Source organism: Balaenoptera musculus, chromosome 3 (assembly GCF_009873245.2).
Source record: "Balaenoptera musculus isolate JJ_BM4_2016_0621 chromosome 3, mBalMus1.pri.v3, whole genome shotgun sequence".
Taxonomy (NCBI): Eukaryota; Metazoa; Chordata; class Mammalia; order Artiodactyla; family Balaenopteridae; genus Balaenoptera; species Balaenoptera musculus.
Genome location: NC_045787.1, coordinates 58,035,936 through 58,057,993, shown reverse-complemented (window position 1 = coordinate 58,057,993; position 22,058 = coordinate 58,035,936). Strand labels below are relative to the sequence as shown.

The 22,058-nt window shown below is 37.6% G+C and overlaps 1 protein-coding gene and 1 non-coding gene across 2 annotated transcripts in view; one reads left to right on the top strand and one right to left on the bottom strand.

Moving 5' to 3' along the window:
* The window catches only part of HMGCR (3-hydroxy-3-methylglutaryl-CoA reductase), an 86,846-nt gene that overhangs the window by 39,630 nt on the left and 25,158 nt on the right, over positions 1–22,058 (bottom strand). The window lies entirely within an intron of this gene.
* LOC118893772 lies at positions 10,068–10,174 on the top strand. Its single transcript, XR_005019612.1, has one exon. It is a non-coding gene; the product is annotated as a U6 spliceosomal RNA (small nuclear RNA).

Sequence of the window (22,058 nt, the reverse complement as noted above, 5' to 3'; positions counted from 1 at the left end):
CCTCATTCAGGCTTTGGAGCCTTAGTCAATCTACTATCCTCATTAGACTTCTCCCTAATCCTTTTTTTCCCAACTATCAGCCACGAGCTCTCCCTCTCATTCAACTTCTCTCTCTAGGCTACCTATGTCATCTGCTCATGAATATTGTCTTCAGTTTGGGAAGGGTCACCATCCTGAGGAGAATAACAAGCTAAAGATCATGCAGCTTCCTTCAGTGAGGGATTATACAGGTAAAAGGAAAGCGTGCTCTGCTGCATGGATTTTCTTTCTGAATTTCCTTCGGTGGCCTGATTATTAACACAAAAAACTTTTCCTTCTATGTAACAGTAAAGCCATCAAAGAACAGTTCACCTGTCAGCTTGCAAAAAAAAAAAAAAAACATCTTGCCAAAACACATAAATATTAAAACAAAACAAAATAAAACCCCCTACCACCACCACTATCACACCTACAAACATCACTGTTGCTGCTGTTAAGCTGTTTGGAAATCTAGTAGAACACGGTCTCCCCTCCCCTGTACCCGACACAACTAGGCATGGTTGCTCCATTGTCCCGTCATGAGGATGCACGGTTCTTTGGAATGCATTGTAGCTGTTCCCTCCAATGTAGCAGGAAAAATAATAGCCTTGATGAATGTTTATAAAATGCTCAATAACAACAACTATACTGTCAGCCCACCATAGAAATAACATGCTATGCCAAAGAATCCCGCATTTTCCTTTAAAAGTTGGCAGATGAGGAAATACACCTGAGAGGAGTTTAGAGTTATGTAACAAGATATAGTATTATTCCACGTAGAAAAAAAGAGAGGTAGATTGGGGACTTCCCTGGTGGTCCAGTGGTTGGGATTCCAAGCTTCCACTGCAGGGGACATGGGTTCGATCCTGGTCAGGGAACTAAGATCCCACAAGCCGTGTGGTGCGACCAAATAAAGGAGAGAGATTAATCCTTTGTCAGTTGCTTCGTTTGCAAATATTTTCTCCCATTCTCAGTGTTGTCTTTTCGTCTTGTTTATGGTTTCCTTTGCTGTGCAAAAGCTTTTAAGTTTCATTAGGTCTCATTTGTTTATTTTTTATTTTATTTCCATTACTCTAGAAGGTGGGTCAAAAAGGATCTTGCTGTCATTTATATCATAGAGTGTTCTGTCTATGTTTTCCTCTAAGAGTTTTATAGTGTCTCGCCTTACATTTAGGTCTTTGATCCATTTTGAGTTTATTTTTGTGTATGGTGTTAGGAAGTGTTGTAATTTCATTTTCTTACATGTAGCTGTCCAGTTTTCCCAGCATCACTTATTGAAGAGGCTATCTTTTCTCCACTGTATATTCTTGCCTCCTTTGTCAAAGATAAGGTGACCATATGTGCGTGGGTTTATCTCTGGGCTTTCTATCCTGTTCCATTGATCTATATTTCTGTTTTTGTGCCAGTACCATACTGTCTTGATTACTGTAGATTTGTAGTATTGTCTGAAGTCAGGGAGCCTGATTCCAAATATACAAGAAGCTCATGATGTTCAATATCAAAAAAAACAAACAACCCAATCCAAACATAGGCAGAAGACCTAAATAGACATTTCTCCAAAGTAGACATACAGATTGCCAACAAACACATGAAAAGATGCTCAACATCACTAATCATTAGAGAAATGCAAATCAAAACCACAATGAGGTATCACTTCACACCGGTCAGAATGGCCATCATCAAAAAATCTACAAACAACAAATGCTGGAGAGGGTGTGGAGAAAAGGGAACCCTCTTGCACTGTTGGTGGGAATGTAAACTGATACAACCACTATGGAGAACAGTATGGAGGTTCCTTAAAAACCTAAAAATAGAGCTACCATATGACCCAGCAATCCCACTACTGGGCATATACCCTGAGAAAACCATAATTCAAAAAGAGTCATGTACCACAATGTTCATTGCAGCACTATTTACAATAGCAAGGACATGGAAGCAACCTAAATGTCCATCGACAGATGAATGGATAAAGAAGATGTGGCACATATATACAATGGAATATTACTCAGCCATAAAAAGGAATGAAACTGAGTTATCTGTAGTGAGGTGGATGGACCTAGAGTCGGTCATACAGAGTGAAGTAAGTCAGAAAGAGAAAAACAAATACCATATGCTAACACATATATATGGAATCTAAAAAAAAAAAAGGTTCTGAAAAACCTATGGGCAGGACAGGAACAAAGATGAAGACGTAGAGAATGGACTTGAGGACACAGGGAGGGGGAAGGGTAAGCTGGGATGAAGTGAGAGCGTGGCATGGACATATATACACTACCAAATGTAAAATGGATGGCTAGTGGGAAGCTGCTGCATAGCACAGAGAGATCAGCTCAATGCTTTGTGACGACCTAGAGGGGTGGGTCAGGGAGGGTGGGAGGGAGGCTCAAGGTGGGGGGGATATGGTGGTATATGTATATATATAGCTGATTCACTTTGTTGTACAGCAGAAACTAACACAACATTGTAAAGCAATTATACTCTAGTAAAGATATTAAAAAAAGAGACAGAGAGATTGGATGTAGCTGAAAGTCCTCTACTGTTTGAGGATATTATGGTTTATCTTCATTTTACTACTTTATCTTTTTTTAGTCCAAAAAATATAGGTGTGCATTTCCTTAATATCTTGGTTTTGAAATTGCTGTTGTTTAGACTTGTACAGCTACAAGGAAGTCTTGAGTAACCCAAACATCAGTCATTGGTTGAATAATAAAAGCTAGTGAATGGAGTCTTCGCTTACAATCCTGGGGACTTAGTGTTCCCTCTCCTCTGTTATGAACTCTACACTTATTGAGCATTTAATATGAACTAAACAGGGATGGGACACATAGCAGTTCTTGTCTTGGTCTGAGTTCCCAGTTCCTTGTCCCTGAATTGGGTAATGGACAAGTAAACCAATTATTGCAATGCAGTATGATAAATGGGAGGCACTTAATTCAGACTGGGGCCTGGGGTGTGAGATGGGAACTATTAAGAAATGCTTTCAGTTTTTATGGTTTGGAATAGATTAGATGAATAGACAAATGATGTCAAAGTCTTAACTGATTCTTTTCTCAATATCTAACCCTTTCTCCCCAGTTGTTCCTTGAATAATCCATTTCTTCCCAATTAAATTATAATGTATATCAAATAGCTATTATATATTATAATGTTTATTTATACAAGTGTCTGGGAATTTCCTTTTCTGTTTCATTCATTTTTGTATTCTTTTGTTGTTTCTAAACCTTTGCTTATCATGGTTTTACAATGTTTTGATATCTGGGAAGCCTAGTCCCCCTAAATATTCTTCTTTGTAAAATTTTCCTTGCCATTCTTACCAGTTCTTTCACATGAATTTTAAGATTATTTTGTCAAGCACTCTCCTCCCCAAACAATTCCTGGTGGGAATTTGATAAATCCCCATATTAACATGGGCTGAAATGATATATTTATACTCTTCAGTCTTCTCCACCAGGGACATCAATAGGATGTGTCTATAAGGAACAAAGATTTATTCATATTATCTTAGAAAATTAGGGGTTTATCATGAGAAGAAGTAATGGAGACATTTATTTGTATTCTATATATCTCTGAAATTTGCTGTTTTTCTCCTCATGGCACATTCCTTTTTTTTTTTTAGACTTATCTGTGATGTTTTAGATATTTTCTTTGCTATCACAAACAGGATTACTTTTCCTTTATATTTCCTTATAGAGAAAAGCTATTTTTAAAAATGTTTTATTATATTCAGCCACTTTATCAAGTCCTGCTGTTTCTAACAGTCTTTCCATGGATCCTCTTAGGTCTTCTACGTAAACAAAATCATTTTCAAGTAATGACTATTTAGGTTTGTTTCATAAATTTGCTTATTAAACCAATCACTGTGGAGGCAGAATGAAAAATGAGAAAGTGGGGCTGACGGTATGGAAATTGGATGAGAAATTATGGTGTTTAAGAACTGAAGCAGATTAATAAGAGTTGAATGGAAAGGATGTATTAAGAGAAATTCAAAAGGTAGAAGAATGTGCAGGACTCAGTGATTTGGGATAAGGGATTAGCAGAAATGAAGGATGATTTATTTTTTAACTAATTAATTTTTAATTGAAGTATAGTTGATTTACAATGTTGTTTTAGTGTTAGTTTCTGGTGTACAGCAAAGTGGTTCATATATATATATATATATATATATATATATATATATATATATATATATATATATACTTTTTCATATTCTTTTCCATTATAGTTTATTATAAGATACTGAATATCTTGTGCTATACAGCAGGACCTTGTAGTTTATCTATTTTATATATAGTAGTTTGTATCTGCTAATCCTAATCTCCTAATTTATCTCCCCTCACCCCATCCCCTTGGGTAACCATAAGTTTGTTTTCTATGCCTATGAACCTGTTTCTGTTTTGTAAGTAAGTTCATTTGTATAGGATGACTTTTAGACTTTAGCTTTGGGTGACTCTGTAGACAGAGATTTCAGTAGACAACATTTCTGATAAAGAATAGAGTTACTCAGGATACAATTAAGAGACTGGCAGTATATTGTGTGTTCATGAGTAAAAATAAGGACTTTTTTTTACTGATTCTTTGGGATTTTCTATTTATAAGATCATATTATCAGCAAATAATGACAATTTTACATCTTCCTTTCTGATTTGGATGCATTTTATTTCTTTGTCTTGCCTAATTGTTCCAGCTAGAACTTCCAGTACTACACTGTGGTGAGAGTGTGGCATCCTCACCTTGTTTCTAATCTTAGAGCAAACACTTTCCATTTCTCTCCATTGAGTATAGTGTTAGCTGTGGGGTTGTCATACATGGCCTTTATTACATTGAGGTATGTTCCTTCTATACCCAGTCTGTTAAGCGTTTCTATTGTGAAAGGATGTTGTATTTTGTCAAATACTTTTTCTGTGTCTATTGAAATGATCATGTGATTTTTATTGCTCATTTTATTACATTTATTGATTTGCATATGTTGAACCATCCTTACATCCCAGGGATAAATCCCACTTGGTCATGGTATATAATCCTCTTCATGTGTTCTTAAATTCAGTTTGCTAATATTTTGTTGAGAATTTTGGCATCTATACTAATCAGGGATATTGGTCTATAGTTTTCTTTTCTTGTGGTGTCCTTATTTGATTTGGAATCAAATAATTTGATTTGGTATCAAAGTAATGCTAACCTTGTATAGGATGAATTTGGAAGTGTTCCCTCCTCCTCAGTATTTTGAGAGAGTTTGAGAAGGACTGGTGTTAATCCTTTAAATGTTTGGTAGAATTCTCTAGTGAAGTCATCTCGTCTTGGAGATTTCTGTGTTGGGAGTGTTTTTTGTAACTCATTCAATCTCTTTGCTTGTTATTGGTATGTTCAGATTTTCTATTTCTTCTGATTCATTCTTGGTAGTTGTGTGTTTCTACAAATGTGTTCATTTCTTCTATATAATTTGTTGGCATATAACTCTTTATAGTAGTCCCTTATGATACTATGTATTTCTGTAATATCATTTCTAATTCTATTTAGTTGAGTCTTCTCTCCTTTTTTCTTAGTTTAGCTAAAGGTTTGTCAATTTTGTTTATCTTTTAGAAGAACCAGCTTTTAGCTTCATTGATCTTTTCTATTTTTCTGGTCTCTATTTTATTTATTTCTGCTATGATTCTTATTATTTCCTTCCTTCTGCTAACTTTAGGCTTAGTTTGTTCTTTCTCTTTTTCCTTGTGTAAAGTTAGGTTGTTTATTTGATACCTTCCTAATTTAATATGAGCATTTATTACTATAACCTTTCCTCTCAGAAATGCTTTTCTTGCATCCCACAATATTTGGTATGTTTTCATGTTCATTTGTTTCAAGATAATTTTTTATTCCCCTTTTGATTTTTTCTTTGACCCCAGTGGTTGTTTAGAAGTGTGTTGCTTAGTTTCCACATATTTGTAGATCTTCTCACTTTCCTTTTATTGTTGATTTCTAGTGTCATACCACTGTGGCCAGAGAAGATAGTTGGTGTGATTTCAATCTTCTTAAATTTGCTAAGATTTGTTTTGTGGCCTATCATATGATCTATCCTGGAGAATGTTTCATGTACACTAGAGAAGAATGTGTATTCTGCTGCTACTGGATGGGATGCTTTTTATGTCTATTAAGTTCATTTGTTCTAAAGTATGGTTCCAAAGTTTCCTTGTTGATTTTCTGTCTAGACAATTTATTGATTGCTGATAATGGAGTATTGAAGTTTTGTACAATTATTGTATTGTTGTCTATTTGTTCCTTAATATCTGTTACTAATTGCTTAATATATTTCAGTGCTCAGGTGTTGGGAATGTATATATTTACAATTATTACATCTTCTTGATGTATTGATCCCTTTATCATTATATAATGACATTCTTTGTTTCTTGTTAGTTACTCTTTTTGGTTTGAAGTCTATTTTGTCTGATATAAGTATGGCTACACCTGCCTTCTTTCCGTTTCCATTTGCTTGGAATATCATCTTCCATCCTTTCACTTTTTTCACTTTTACATGTCTCTTTAGAGCTAAAACAAGTCTCCTGCAGGCTGCATAAAGCTGGGTCTTATTTTTTAATCCATCTAGTCACTCTGTGCCTTTTGATTGGTAAGTTCAATCCATTTATATTTAGCATGATTATTGATATGTAAGGATTTACTACTGCCACTTTATCTTTTGCCTTTTGGTTATTTTGTCTCTCCACTGTTTTTGTCTACCTCTGTAGCTTGGTAGTTTTCCATGGTGATCTTCTCAGTTTCCCCTCTTTTTATGTTTTGTGTCTCTGCTATAGATTTTTGCTTTGTGGTTACCTTGAAGTTTATATAAAACATCTCATAGATAAAATAGTCTCTTTTCTGCTGATAGCATTTGATCTCTGTTTGCCTATAAAGGTTCAATCTTTTTATTCTTCTCCTCTTATGTATTTGATGTCATAGATTTTCTCTTTTATGATGTGATTTCATTACCAAATTGTAGTAGCTGTAGTTATTTTAAATTATTCTTTTCCTTTAAACTTTATGCTATAGTTAAGAGTTTAATATACTGTTCTAAAAAATTACAGTATTCTAATTTTGACTATTTATCACCTTAGAGTTTTGTGTACTTTTATCTTTGCTAGAAGAGCTCCTTCCAACATTTCTTGTAAGGCAGGTCTAGTGGTGATAAACTCCCTCAGCTTTTGTTTATCAGGGAAAGCCTTTATTTCTCCTTCATATCTGAAAGATAACTTTGCTGGATAGAGTATTATTGGCTGGCAGTTTTTATCTTTCAATATTTGAATATTTTATTTCACTCTCTCCTGGACTGTAGAGTTTCTGCTGAGAAATCTGCTGATAGCCTAATGGGGGTAACTTTGTAGGTTACTGTCTTTTTTTCCCTGGCTGCCTTTAAAATTCTTCCTTTATTGTTGTCTTTTGACAATTTTAATATAATATGTCTTTGAGAAGGTCTTTTTTGTTGAGATAATAAGGTGTTCTATGAGCATTGTGGACTTGCATATCTAGTTTCTTCCCCAATTTTGGGATGTTCTCAACTATTATTTCTTTAAATACACTCTGATCCCTTCTCACTCTCTTCTCCTTCTGGGACACTCATTATTCTTATGTTGGCTTTTTTTTTTTTTTTTTTTGGCCATGCTGCACAGCTTGTAGGATTTTAGTTCCCCGACCAGGGATCGAACCCTGGCCCTGGCAGTGAAAGCATGGAGTCCTAACCACTGGACCGCCAGGGAATTCCCTTATGTTGGCTCTTCTAATGGAGTCAGGGTTTCTTCACTTTTTAAAAATCTTTGTTCTCTCTCCTCTTCCACCCTAATCATCCCTATATTTCTACCTTCAAGCTCACTATTTCTCTCTTCCATATGATCTGTTCTATTTCCAATGCATTCTAGTTCACTCTTCATCTCATTTATTGGGTTCTTCAGCTCCAGAATTTCTATTTGGTTCTTTTTTAGAATTTCAGTCTCTTTGGTAAAGTACTCCTTTTGTTCATTAATTTTATTCTGAAGTTCATTGAATTGCCTTTCTGAGCTTTCTTATAGCTCATTGAATTTCTTCATAACAGCTGTTTAAAATTCTTTATGGGTTACATCTCGATATCCCATGTCTTTGGGTTTGGTTGCAGGAAAACTGTCATTTTATTTTTGTGATACCATATTACCATGACTTTTTATGGTGTTTGGTAAAAAGAGCTTCTACTGCTGCAATTGAAATAGTGAACATCTTTCTTATACAGGCAAAGGCTTTGTTTACTTTGATTCTGATTCAACAGGTTGGTAGTTAGGAGTCTTCCTTTTGCTTTCCAGAAGGTGGCGCTACAGCACAAGTTTTTGGTTTCTCACAGTGGAGCGGACCCAAGGTGCATTAAAAAAAAAAAAAAGCAAAGAGTGGTGGCAGAGTGTGTGCATGTTTCAGGGTGGGGGAGGAATGTGTGTACTTAGCACTTGAATGTGCCTACGGCCTAGTAGGGGGATCCTCAAGGTGTGTGTGGCAGGATGGTCCCAGAGGTCCATGAGCAGTCTCCTTGCTTCCCAAGGCAGACAGCAAGAGATGCTTTCCTTCAGTTCTCTTTGTCTGCCTACTGCTCTTTCCTTTCTGTCCCCCTAGTCACTGTGGTCTCTCCTCAGAGAGAGCAGCTGGTCCCTCCAGCTGCAGCATGCATGGCCAGGCACACTCCCACTTACCACCTTCACCTTCCACCTCCTCTGCCAGAAAAGTCATGCTAGCTTGCTGCTGGAGCAGCCACTACCTTCTCTGCCTTCTCTGTCTTTGCTGCTGCTGGCTCCACGACCATTTCTCTTGCTCTGCCATCTTCTCTGTGGTCCAATCCACCCACTTTCTGGTGCATAGATGGATGGATCTTTTGGGTGTCCTAGCATGCTGCGTAGAGGCATTTTTTAAAATTATGGATGTCCAATTAATTGAAATCAAAGGGGAGAGAAAAAGGTAACAACTCACACCACCATGATGTGGACATCCAGGATCCTGTATATGGATTTACACTTATCAAATTGTACCTTTAAGATGTATGCATTTCAGTATATTTAAATTTTATCGCAATAACAAAAATTATCTTTTTAAAAAGTGCATTGCTTTCCAAAGCTTTGGTAAAACTGAGTTCTTTGTGATGAAAGTGAAGACATATTAAATCTTTCCTCAAGGGGTTAAAAATATACAGATTGAAAACAAGGAAAATGGGCATACACGAAGGAAGAAAATACAGTCTAAAAATGGAAGCCAGAAGACAAAGTTATAAAAATAAAAGGAAAGCTTAGGATTTCCGCCTTTATATCAGTTGCTGGGTAGCATATCAGAGAATCCTCTTGAGAGAGCATATGTCAATCTATATCTATCTATCTATCTACCTATCTACAGAGAGAGGGAGAAAGAGAGAGAGAGACTAAAATATATTAAACTATAAAAATAAGACCTGATCCCTTCCCTCAAGGCACTTACATAGTAATAAATGTACCTGTCTTCGAAGTTCCTGCTTCAAAATGTGTTTACATGTGTGTTCTCTTGTATTGAGACCATTATTTTAGCTACTAGGAAGTTTTTTCAGTTTCACATTTTGCTTGAGAAATACGAAGATAAAATCTAAAATATGATGGTACTTCATAAATGAAACAGCAGTGGCATAAGATGCACTATAATGTCAGCATTATCCTCTGACTTGGTGTGACCTTCAACTGATAATGTGACCCTTTGAAGTAATGGACCTCAGTATATGTCAAAAAGAAAAATACCAACAACCCAGAAAAAAATGGACAAAGGATGTGAATAAAAAGATCACAGGAAAGGAAAGGCAAATGGTTCTTAAATATCCTAAAAGAGTCTTAATATCACTCACAGCAAGATAATGCATATTAAAGCTATCATAAGACACCATTTTCATCCATCAGTCTGGCAAAGGTAAACACATTTTGAAAACATTCTGTCTTGTGGCTGGAACATGGAGACACAGGCCTTACGCCTTGCTGCTAGTTGGAGTACAAATTTATACCTCCAGTGTGGAAATAACTTGGGGAGTATTTATCAAAATTAAAAATGCATATACAGTGATTGCTTCGGCAGCACATATACTAAAATAGGAACAATACAGAGAAGATTAGCATGGCTCCTGCACAAGGATGACACTCAAATTCGTGAAGCGTTCCATATTTTTGATTCACTTTGTTATAAAGCAGAAACTAACACACCATTGTAAAGCCATTATACTCCAATAAAGATGTTAAAAAAAATTTTTTTAATGCACATACAGAGATTCTCATTTCTGGCCAAGAAAGAGTAACTGGTACTCAATTTACCTTCATACTTAACAACTGTAAATTCAGACCAAATATATGAAATCATGACTTTCAAAATACTGGCCATCAGGCAGCCAAGAACAGTGGTCTGAGAGAGGTAGGAAACAAGCAAGGTGAATGCTTTGAGTGTCTAAGATCACTGCTGACAGAGAGGTTCCAAGCTTGACACAGGCAAGGGAAGCCCAAGTGGTCTTCCTGAGTTGGAAAATAGAGTTTGGAACATGCGGAGGCCAGGGCAGGTGGAATTTGTGAATAGAGCACCAGAGAGGAAGACGTACAGAGAGAGTGCCCAGAGATCTGCAAATGTGTGAGGAAACCACTAAGCTAGGGAAAGAACCATGAACATACCTCTGGCCCACTTTGAGGAATTTACCCTACTCATACAGACATATCCATGGCACACAGTATAGCTGTGCAAGTTGTTCACTGCTTGAGTGCCTTTGGCCAAGGGGCTGAAATCCAGTCTGTTCTCCTTTCTAGCTGCACACCCTGGCTCTGGGGCGGGGATGAGAAGAGCCTAGAAAAATAAGCCTTTTTCAAATTAAAACAGAGATGCTATCTACTCACCAAGCAAGGAGAATGTAGGATTGGTTCTGCTTAGATAGAGTGCCTTTTTTCTAAATTTCACACAGGCAAATATAACTGATGTTTCTATGACCCCACCACATACCTCAGCCACCTTGCTGTGGACAGTTTTATGGTTTCTTAGACTCATCTCAGCTGACAGTAGCCTTCCATGAGCTCTTTGTAGGGGAAATTTGGCCTGGCACAGTGGAAGAACTAATGCATCTAGGGGCAACCTAGTTGCATCTAGTGGGGGATGGGAGGCAGTGGATAAATGCTCCAGCCTTTTGTCCCTACATGAACAATTCAGGGGTGATCTGTACATGTCTCAGGAGGTCCTGGCAACTTCTAAAACACACTCTAATATTGGCTTTTCCTTCCCCACATCTCCCTCTCCCTACTCCCTTTCTCCTGTTTCCTGGGATCACATTTCAATAGACTAACTGCACCAAGCCTCTATGGAGTGGGGAGTGAGATGGGGGTTAACTGAGACAGCACTCATGGGCAAGCAGGGGCTGTGCTCTCGTGGGCGAAATGATACCCTGCAGCATCATTCACAGTCATGAAAGATGCTCATCAATATGTCTAATTAAATAAATTTGGTGCATCTATACAATGGAATACTATTCAACTTGAAAAAAAATAGGTAAGTCCACTATGTGCTGGTAGAAAAAAAGCTCCAAGATATACATAAAAAAAAAAAAATTGCAGAAAACTCTATATAGTATGCTATATTTTGTGTAAAAAGAACCCAACAGGCACTTTACAACACTTTGGCAGCATTGGATCCTGTTGACTCAGTCTCCTTCTCTAGCCTCACTTCTCACCACATGTGTCCTTGCACACTGTGGCCCAGTCCCACTATTTTCTTTCCTCTCCCACACTTCCTTATCTTCAAATATTCTGTTATTTCCACCTAAAACAGTGTTCCCATACCTCCTAGCCCCACCATCTCCTTATCATATGGCAAAGTCTAACTCATCCTTCAGGCGTCCATTTAGATGTCACCTCTACTGCGTATCCTTCCCTTCCCCTGATTAACTCCTATATCCCTGAACCTCCTTTATTATAGCACTTTTCACACAGTAGTGCAGTTGCTTGTCTAATTTCCTACCTCTGCTACTAAACTCTACATTCCTTGAGGAAAGGGACCTTTGTCCCTGCTTTGTCTATCATTCATATTCCACTTTACTCTCTAGGACTTAGTGTTTTCCACAGTCTAAGCTCTCAAAAACTATGTGTTGAATGAATGAATGAGCCAAGCATGTCTCACTCCAGAATTTCCCAGAGATTTTGATAAAGTCAGACAGGTGGTGCAGAGTGCTGAATATCCCATCAAGTGATACCTACACAGAGACCCAAAGACAATCTTAAGGTCCTGAGACATGTGCTCTCATTCTTAGGAGTTGGCATTTAAGAAAAATTTCACAAGACATACAAATTCCACAGTATAGTTGACAAATGTGATGGAAGACTCTCAGAAAAATCTACCCCATGGAGCCTAAGACCTCCTGATATCAATTTGTCATTTTACTGTCTCCTGAGGAGCAAATGGATTGACACTGTCTATTGTTCTTTAGCAAAGCATGTCAAAGCCTATGTTGCTTTTCATAAGTAGTAATGCCTGCAAATCCCCTGCTAAATACCCCTTGGTTGAAAAGTCATGCCTTGTGCTTTCTTTATTGCTACAAAAATTAGGGAGGAGGTTGACTCTCAGGGTCCTGAATAAGGTAAAAGAGGATTATGTTTGGGTGTCACCTGGGCCCACAGTTTACGCCCTGAGTGAAACTTTGTTATTGTACGCTTATTGCTCTTGTATGTGGTTGCCAGATTATGCCCACAGAGTGATATCACCACTAACTTTGCAGTCTGAGGTCAGAAATGGAAGAATTATGCCTTCGGTCAAGGGCAAGAACAATGTGAATAATATCTGGGTACTGCTTGGCACTGCATTTGATAGGCCAGAAGAATGACACCCTATAACGGATCTCTGTTTTTTGGTTGTACAATTTCTGTTTTATTGTGGTCAAAAGACTCATAAGTTTTTACTGAGCTCTGACCGCCACAGCAACAGTCAGCTCTACCCACCACCAGAGCCTCCCATCAAGCCTCTTAGATAGCCTCAACCACCAGAGGGCAGACAGCAGAAGCAAGAAAAACTACAATCCTGCAGCCTGTGGACCAAAAACCACAGTTACAGAAAGATAGACAAGATGAAAAGGCAGAGGGCTATGTACCAGATGAAGGAACAAGAAAAAAACCCAGAAAAACAACTAAATGAAGTGGAGATAGGCAACCTTCCAGAAAAAGAAGTCAGAATAATGATAGTGAAGATGATCCAGGACCTCTGAATAAGAATGGAGGCAAAGATTGAGAAGATGCAAGAAATGATTAACAAAGACCTAGAAGAATTAAAGAACAAACAAACAGAGATGACCAATACAATAACTGAAATGAAAACTACACTAGAAGGAATCAATAGCAGAATAACTGAGGCAGAAGAACGGATAAGTGACCTGCAAGACAGAATGGTGGAATTCACTGCTGCGGAATAGAATAAAGAAAAAAGAATGAAAAGAAATGAAGACAGCCTAAGAGACCTCTGGGACAACATTAAATGCAACAACATTCGCATTATAGGGGTCCCAGAAGGAGAAGAGAGAGAGAAAGGACCAGAGAAAATATTTGAAGAGATTATAGTCAAAAACTTCCCTAACATGGGAAAGGATATAGCCACCCAAGTCCAGGAAGCACAGAGAGTCCCATACAGGATAAACCCAAGGAGAAACACGCCGAGACACATAGTAATCAAAGTGGCAATAATTAAAGACAAAGAAAAATTATTGAAAGCAGCAAGGGAAAAATGACAAATAACATACAAGGGAACTCCCATAAGGTTAACAGCTGATTTCTCAGCAGAAACTCTACAAGCCAGAAGGGAGTGGCATGATATACTTAAAGTGATGAAAGGGAAGAACCTACAACCAAGATTACTCTACCTGGCAAGGATCTCATTTAGATTTGATGGAGAAATCAAAAGCTTTACAGACAAGCAAAAGCTACGAGAATTCAGCACCACCAAACCAGCTCTACAACAAATGCTAAAGGAACTTCTCTAAGTGGGAAACACAAGAGAAGAAAAGGACCTACAAAAACAAACCCAAAACAATTAAGAAAATGGTCATAGGAACATACATATCGATAATTACCTTAAACGTGAATGGATTAAATGCCCCAACGAAAAGACATAGACTGGCTGAATGGATACAAAAACAAGACCCATATATATGCTGTCTACAAGAGACCCACTTTAGACCTAGGGACACATACAGACTGAAAGTGAGGGGATGGAAAAAGATATTCCATGCAAATGGAAATCAAAAGAAAGCTGGAGTAGCTATACTATACTCATATCAGATAAAATAGACTTTAAAATAAAGAATGTTACAAGAGACAAGGAAGGACACTACATACTGATCAAGGGATCAATCCAAGAAGAAGATATAACAATTATAAATATATATGCACCCAACATAGGAGCACCTCAATACATAAGGCAACTGCTAACAGCTATAAAAGAGGAAATCGACAGTAACACAATAATAGTGGGGGACTTTAACACCTCACTTACACCAATGGACAGATCATCCAAAATGAAAATGAATAAGGAAACAGAAGCTTTAAATGACACAATAGACCAGTTAGATTTAATTGATATATATAGGACATTCCATCCAAAAACAGCAGATTACACGTTCTTCTCAAGTGCGCATGGAACATTCTCCAGGATAGATCACATCTTGGGTCACAAATCAAGCCTCAGTAAATTTAAGAAAATTGAAATCATATCAAGCATCTTTTCTGACCACAACGCTATGAGATTAGAAATGAATTACAGGGAAAAAAACGTAATAAAGATAAACACATGGAGGCTAAACAATACGTTACTAAATAACCAAGAGATCACTGAAGAAATCAGAGAGGAAATCAAAAAATATCTAGAGACAAATGACAATGAAAACACGACGACCCAAAACCTATGGGATGCAGCAAAAGCAGTTCTAAGAGGGAAGTTTATAGCTATACAAGCCTACCTCAAGAAACAAGAAAAATCTCAAGTAAACAATCTAACCTTACACCTAAAGGAACTAGAGAAAGAAGAGCAAACAAAACCCAAAGTTAGCAGAAGGAAAGAAATCATAAAGATCAGAGCAGAAATAAATGAAATAGAAACAAAGAAAACAATAGCAAAGATCAATAAAACTAAAAGTTGGTTCTTTGAGAAGATAAACAAAATTGATAAGCCATTAGCCAGACTCATCAAGAAAAAGAGGGAGAGGACTCAAATCAATAAAATCAGAAATGAAAAAGGAGAAGTTACAACAGACACCGCAGAAATACAAAGCATCCTAAGAGACTACTACAAGCAACTTTATGCCAATAAAATGGACAACCTGGGGGCTTCCCTGGTGGCGCAGTGGTTGAGAATCCGCCTGCCAATGCGGGGGACACGGGTTCGAGCCCTGGTCTGGGAGGGTCCCACATGCCACGGAGCAGCTGGGCCCGTGAGCCACAATTGCTGAGCCTGCGCGTCTGGAGCCTCTGCTCCGCAACAAGAGGGGCCGCGATGGTGAGAGGCCTGCGCGCTGCGATGAAGAGTGGCCCCCACTGGCCACAACTGGAGAGGGCCCTCGCACAGAGGCGAAGATCCAACACAGCCATAAATAAAAAAATAAATAAATAAATAAAATTTAAAAAAAAAAATGGACAACCTGGAAGACATGGACAAATTCTTAGAAAGGTATAACCTTCCAAGACTGAACCAGGAAGAAACAGAAAATATGAACAGACCAATCACAAGTAATGAAATTGAAACTGTGATTAAAAATCTTCCAACAAACAAAAGTCCAGGACCAGATGGCTTCACAGGTGAATTCTATCAAACATTTAGAGAAGAGCTAACACCTATCCTTGTCAAACTCTTCCAAAAAATTGCAGAGGAAGGAACACTCCCAAACTCATTCTATGAGGCCACCATCACCCTGATACCAAAACCAGACAAAGACACTACAAAAAAAGAAAATTACAGACCAATATCACTGATGAATATAGATGCAAAAATCCTCAACAAAATACTAGCAAACAGAATCCAACAACACATTAAAAGGATCATACACCACGATCAAGTGGGATTTATCCCAGGGATGCAAGGATTCTTCAATATACGCAAATCAATCAATGTGATACACCATATTAACAAATTGAAGAATAAAAACCATATGATCATCTCAATAGATGCAGAAAAAGCTTTTGACAAAATTCAACACCCATTTCTGATAAAAACTCTCCAGAAAGTGGGCATAGAGGGAACCTACCTCAACATAATAAAGGCCATATATGACAAACCCACAGCAAACATCATTCTCAATGGTGAAAAACTGAAAGCATTTCCTCTAAGATCAGGAACAAGACAAGGATGTCCACTCTCACCACTATTATTCAACATAGTTCTGGAAGTCCTAGCCACGGCAATCAGAGAAGAAAAAGAAATAAAAGGAATACAAATTGGAAAAGAAGAAGTAAAACTCTCACTGTTTGCGGATGACATGATACTATACATAGAGAATCCTAAAACTGCCACCAGAAAACTGCTAGAGCTAATTAATGAATATGGTAAAGTTGCAGGATACAAAATGAATGCACAGAAATCTCTTGCATTCCTATACACTAATGATGAAAAATCTGAAAGAGCAATTATGGAAACACTCCCATTTACCATTGCAACAAAAAGAATAAAATACCTAGGAATAAACCTACCTAGGGAGACAAAAGACCTGTATGCAGAAAACTATAAGACACTGATGAAAGAAATTAAAGATGATACCAACAGATAGAGAGATATACCATGTTCTTGGATTGGAAGAATCAACACTGTGAAAATGAGTATACTACCCAAAGCAATATATAGATTCAATGCAATCCCTATCAAATTACCAATGGCATTTTTTACGGAGCTAGAACAAATCATCTTAAAATTTGTATGGAGTCACAAAAGACCCCGAATAGCCAAAGCAGTCTTGAGGGAAAAAAATGGAGCTGGAGGAATTAGACTCCCTGACTTCAGACTATACTACAAAGCTACAGTAATCAAGACAATATGGTACTGGCACAAAAACAGAAACATAGATCAATGGAACAAGATAGAAAGCCCAGAGATTAACCCACACACCTATGGTCAACTAATCTATGACAAAGGAGGCAAAGATATACAATGGAGAAAAGACAGTCTCTTCAATAAGTGGTGCTGGGAAAACTGGACAGCTACATGTAAAAGAATGAAGTTAGAATACTCCCTAACACCATACACAAAAATAAACTCAAAATGGATTAGAGACCTAAATATAAGACTGGACACTATAAAACTCTTAGAGGAAAACATAGGAAGAACACTCTTTGACATAAATCACAGCAAGATCTTTTTTGATCCACCTCCTAGAGTAATGGAAATAAAAACAAAAATAAACAAATGGGACCTAATGAAACGTCAAAGCTTGTGCACAGCAAAGGAAACCATAAACAAGACGAAAAGGCAACCCTCAGAATGGGAGAAAATATTTGCAAACGAATCAATGGACAAAGGATTAATCTCCAAAATATATAAACAGCTCATTCAGCTCAATATTAAAGAAACAAACACCCCAATCCAAAAATGGGCAAAAAACCTAAATAGACATTTCTCCAAAGAAGACATACAGACGGCCACGAAGCACATGAAAAGATGCTCAACATCACTAATTATTAGAGAAATGCAAATCAAAACTACAATGAGGTATCACCTCACTCCTGTTAGAATGGGCATCATCAGAAAATCTACTAACAACAAATGCTGGAGAGGGTGTGGAGAAAAGGGAACCCTCTTGCACTGTTGGTGGGAATGTAAATTGATACAGCCACTATGGAGAACAATATGGAGGTTCCTTAAAAAACTAAAAATAGAATTACCATATGACCCAGCAATCCCCCTACTGAGCATATACCCAGAGAAAACCGTAATTCAAAAAGACACATGCACCCGAATGTTCATTGCAGCACTATTTACAATAGCCAGGTCATGGAAGCAACCTAAATGCCCATCAACAGACGAATGGATAAAGAAGTTGTGGTACATATATACAATGGAATATTACTCAGCCATAAAAAGGAACGAAATTGGGTCATTCGTAGAGACGTGGATGGATCTAGAGACTGTCATACAGAGTGAAGTAAGTCAGAAAGAGAAAAACAAATATCGTATATTAATGCATGTATGTGGAACCTAGAAAAATGGTACAGATGAGCCGGTTTGCAGGGCAGAAGTTGAGACACAGATGTAGAGAATGGACATATGGACACCAAGGGGGGAAAACTGCGGTGGGGTGGGGATGGTGGTGTGCTCAATTGGGCGATTGGGATTGACATGTATACACTGATGTGTATAAAATTGATGCCTAATAAGAACCTGCAGTATAAAAAAACAAACAAACAAAACAACTAATACTAAACTTTCATTGGGTTATTTGTATGGAAATATGTTAATATAAATGTTTCAGACATTACATGAAATTTCTAAGAATCTTATATTTGTATTTGTATGGAAATATGTATGGAAATATGTTAATATAAATGTTTCAGACATTACATGAAATTTCTAAAAATCTTATATGTTCTGGTATAATGTTATAAGTAATAATCCTAGTTATTACTTTAAAATGTATATCTCAGAAATAACTAATTTTCTTGTCAACTGCATTATTATGAACTTTCATCAAATCTTTAACTGTGGTCATTTTTAAGTCTTTTCTCATTTACAGACAGTTCTGGGTGTACTCTGATGCTTTTGCAAATATGTTCCTATAAAAGGGTTTCATCTTCAAGAAATTCATGGAAAAGACTCTGACAAGTACAGGTTTCTGGTAACTGACTGTACTGCTGAACTGAATGAATAAGCATTTTCAGAACGCTAATGAAAAACTGATGAACTCAAAAAAGTGCTAACAAAAGATCAAGATGAAAAAAAAAATTTAATTACATGGGACTGAGTGAACTGATGAGGATGAGTATAATTTTTGTGACTTTCTGTCTGCATTTAAAAAAAAAAAATCCCACAAGGACTCAGAGGCAAAGAATATACAAATCAATTTTCACTGCAAAGTAAAGGAGCTGTTACAGTGGAGGATTACTGGACTGAATGTCAATATTATGACATAGTATGAGTGTGTTTCAGGTTTGGTAATTGCAATCATTGTTGCTTTTGTTGTGGTCATCCATGTACAATGCTTGGTGTCAGTATATTTATCTCTTGTAAAAATAAAATACAGTGTGTGTGTGTGAAAAAAAAAAAAAAAAGACTCAGAATATGATTTTACCCATAGAAGAGAAGCATCCTTAATTTTGGCAGGTTATAAAGCAGATGCCATAAGGAAAGCATTGAGCAAGAGAGAAGGATAATAGGCATGGGTACACAGATGCCATGATTCTAATGTAACTTAGAAGACTCCTTGGCTTTGGGTTTGAAAGGAAAAAGGCTACTATGATACTCATTGATTGCCAATTCAACTCATCATATGACCATGTAAGTGTTACTTCTCATGAGCATGGATGTAGCTGTCAAATCCTACAGACATTTAATGCAGTATCCATTCTGTGCATGGCACTCTACAGGGTGGTGCAGGGATATCAAGAAGCAATGACTTCATGTTACCTAATTTACAATTTAGTGGGAAGACTAGGCATAGATTAGATCAAGATAAGTGCCATAACTGAAGTACTGTGTGTTTATTACCAAAAGCAACATAGTGTGCTGGCTAATTCAAATGGCATGGGTACATGTTGGCTCTACCACCTCCCAGCTGTCTGTCCTTAGACAAGTTATTTAACTTCAGGTTAATATTGTTTAAAAAAGAGATGATAATAAATTGCTTCCAAACCTTAAAGGTATCTGCTGGGAATTTCCTACTGGTGCTTGCAAGAGTCTCCAGACGGACATGCCCTAGACACTTTGAATATAATTGGTCATTGGTATTTTGGTCATAGGGCTTAAGTACAAGAGCAACTTGCACTGCAGCCTGACATTTCTACCCACTCAAAACTGTCAACTAAAATAAAACAAACAAATGAAAAACTAGATGAGCTTGGGAACACAAGAGCAGAGGATACCTGTGCCTTGTTTCCTGTCTCTGTTTCTACAAGAAATTTAATCCAGATGAAACTAAGAAACCTGAGTTAGCAAGCTTAAGTTTTCTACTCTCAGTAGAAATGGGGGCTTGAGAGCCAAGTCAACTTAAATTACAGAGAAATAAAGTTAAGAAAGCCTGGAAATCTGTCCAGTTATTTAGTGAATAGCTCTTTGCAACATCTTGATGCTCTAATATTGCCTCCAGTGTAAAAGAGGCCCACCAAGCGTTCTGCCTGTCTAAAGGGTAGGCATTGTAAGGGGCAGTAACTTGTATTTCACCTCTGAGAGAATACCTTGACATGCTCCAGACCATTGGATCCCCAGAAACTTTACTGAGATGGCAGGCCCCTAAATATTCATGGGGTTCAAAGAGCCCTTATTAAGGCATCTAAAAACTTGCAAATTATTGTTCATTAGGCCAGTAGACATACTTAGTGTGATGGACCAGTGTGATGCTTTATAGAATTCAAGGCAATCAAGATCTCTGCTAATTTTGGCAGACAGCAGGTAAGCTGACATATCCCTTGGGCAAGACTGACAGTGGACTGCTGGCTCTGCCAGATAAAAACAAAGGTGTACTGCTGCTGACTCATTAAATCCAGAATCGCTGGCAAGTACACCCATAGCAATAACATTTGGCCCATCCAGTGTTACCTTTTACCCTCCTTGGTCAAACCCACTCATCCACATATTCACCAGGTCTCTGCCACTATAAATCCGCAAAATTTTCCCATTACTTTAGAGACTAAGCTATTCCCTTCTGGGTCAAACTTTGTACCTACCTCCCTGAAGCAGTCTACAATCTCACCCTAGTTATGGGTTTTGTGACAAGACAGGGTCGTGGGGGTGGATCTCAAGGGGCCTGGGCACCCCTACAGGGCACCTGCTTCAGGCAAAGTCGGTACAGGTTTTCAAGCACGTTGAGGCTAGCCTACTCAAACAAGGAGAGCAAGCTCCCCACACTGCAAGGGGCGTCTCAAGAATCAAGAATCTCAGCTTTATCTTATTCCAAACAGATGTACTCATTCGAAGTTTCAGGGTCCCACTCCTTCCCAATCAATATCCTAACTTTTATAGGAGAGATTTAGCGGCTACAAAACATTGAAAAACTTAGGGCTACCATAGAAACTCTCTGGTTGTATGATGATGACTTAAGATGAGAGTTTAAAGGCCTGAGCTCCTTTTCTTCTGTAACTGCTCCTCTGCACTCAGAAAAATCTGTTTATCACCACAACCTTATAGTCATCATTATGAGAGAGAGCTAACAGATACTGCTGTAACAGTAGCAACCATAGGTGATAATGTGATGAACTGTGGTACCATTGCATACAATGTGTGGTAGACACACTGTAAGGTGGTCCCTACCTCCCATGAGTTACACCATTTATAATTTCTTGCCCTGTGTAAGAGTGAAATCTGTCATTTGCTTTTAACCAGCAGAATGTGCCAAAGGTAAGGCGATGATTACATTATGTTGTATGAGACTGTTGTAGCAGACTAGAGAAAAGGACTCTCTCTTACTAGTTTTGTGTGTGTGTGTGTGTGTGTGTGTGTGTGTGTGGTTTCCTCATTTTCTTTTTTTTAATAATTTTTATTGGAGTATATAGTTTACATTTACAATGTTGTGTTAGTTTTAGGTGTACAGCAAAGTGATTCAGTTATGCAGATATATATATTCTTTTTCACATTCTTTCCCATTATGGTTTATCACAGGATATTGAATATAGTTCCCTGTGCTATACAGTAGGACCTTGCTGTTTATCCATTCTATATATAATAGTTTGCATCTGCTAATCCCAAACTCCCAGTCCATCGCTCCCCAACCCCTCCCCCTTGGCAACCACAAGTCTGTTCTCTATGTCTGTAAATCTGTTTCTGTTTCATAGATAAGTTCAGTTGTGTCATATTTTAGATTCCACATACATGTGATATCATATATTTGTCTTTCTCTTTCTGACTTACTT